Source organism: Cicer arietinum, chromosome 5 (genome assembly GCF_000331145.2).
Source record: "Cicer arietinum cultivar CDC Frontier isolate Library 1 chromosome 5, Cicar.CDCFrontier_v2.0, whole genome shotgun sequence".
NCBI classification, from domain to species: domain Eukaryota; kingdom Viridiplantae; phylum Streptophyta; class Magnoliopsida; order Fabales; family Fabaceae; genus Cicer; species Cicer arietinum.
Window position 1 is genome coordinate 6,495,638 of NC_021164.2, and position 1,725 is coordinate 6,497,362.

Consider the following 1,725-nt stretch of genomic DNA (forward strand, 5'->3'; position numbering starts at 1 on the left):
CCTACATCATCATTCGAAACATGATAGCTTCCATCACTCATGATTACAAACGCATTACTGTGCCTTGTGGTATGGTCCTTACCAAAATCTTCAAATATTTCAAAGACCCTTTTAAGGACGATGTATCCTTTTTCAAAGTCTCAAAATTTACCTCAAAAAATATTTCCCATATGAAAAAAGATCAATTTCTCCCACAAACTATGAATGCACCTATATGCCCTCCACCAGAAGACACACATCGGCCCACTCCTGGCTTCGCTAAAAGGAAACAATATGAGCAAATAACCTTATTCCACCTCAATGCTCAAAATTTTAATATGAATTTTTTTCTTCAAAATGTTCTCCTATGAGGTAGAACGTTCTTGGTTATGTTCTCCATTAATCTGAACCAAATACTTTTGATCATCAAATTCTAATTGATTTCAGAACACAAAATTTGAGCTCCAACTAAAATTCTATCTTACAAGGACAACCATCCAATCAAATTAACCTTGGACCAATTTCACAAATGTCTTTCCTCTTCTTCTCTCTCCTAGTAAACTTATCCTCTCTTTTTGTTATCATTATTTTTTTGCTAGCCCTGCCTTTAATTCAACTACTCCCACAGTTGCTCAACAAAATACATAATTTGTTACCGTTCCAACTATTAGTTCAACTTTTACCACTCTATAAATGACACACACGTTCCAACTTCCCAAAATTCTCATGAAGATGCTTGTCCATCAAAGAGGACAAATATTGAATGTGATACATCCAAGACAAGGAAGGACATCCCAAAGACATTTACTGCTCTTTAAACTATTATTGATCGGCAAATTCATCAGGACGGAGAATAAGGGAATGGATGGTTAATGAAGCTGCGCAAAAACTAGGCCTTAATCTCCTTCTTCCTAATCCTCCTCCTTCCTTTCTTGATATGCCAAGGCCCTCCATTTCCTCCTTATATGATGGTTCTTCACAATCACTGTCATTCTAATATATTTTGTGTTTGTTTCCTCCCCCTTCATTTTGTTATGATAAAGGGGAAAAAGAAGAATTGTATTTAAATTATAAGAAGTATATTTGAAAAACTCGTTATACACTTCTTTGCTTTAACATTCAGCAAGTCTATGTTCTTTTTGAACCATATGTATGAATCCTTATAATGTTTGATTAATGAAAAAGATATCTTGGTTCAAAAATGATTGTTTGTGTAATGGATACAAATTTGAGGGGGAGTTTTTTAACAAAAACACTTTGCCTAATATCATGTTTAAATCAAAATCAAAATTCAAAATCTAATTAATATGTTTGTTATCATAAAAAAGATAGAAAATTTTTAGGAAAAAATCCTAATTATTGTTTTGAAGATAATCAAACAGTCAATTTAATTTTTAATTATAATTATGATCATTGTTAGATAATATTATTATATATTAGTAGTAAGGGTATTTTAGACAATTCTAGACAATTCTATTTTCTTATATATATACTCAGTGTAACCCTATTAACTTCAGTTTTGGTTTATTATATGATATGAAACCCTAGAGTGGTTGTTTTCTCTTCTTCCTCTTTCTTCCTCTTTTCATTGTTAACATGGTATCTAGAGCCTATTTCGATCCTCATTGAACGATCCCGCCTCTATTCCACTGTCGAGTTCCCAACAATTAGGGAATATAATTATAGTTTATCTTTTCTAACATTCCAATATTCAGTGAGATTTTCCGTGTCCCAATTCTGCTTTAC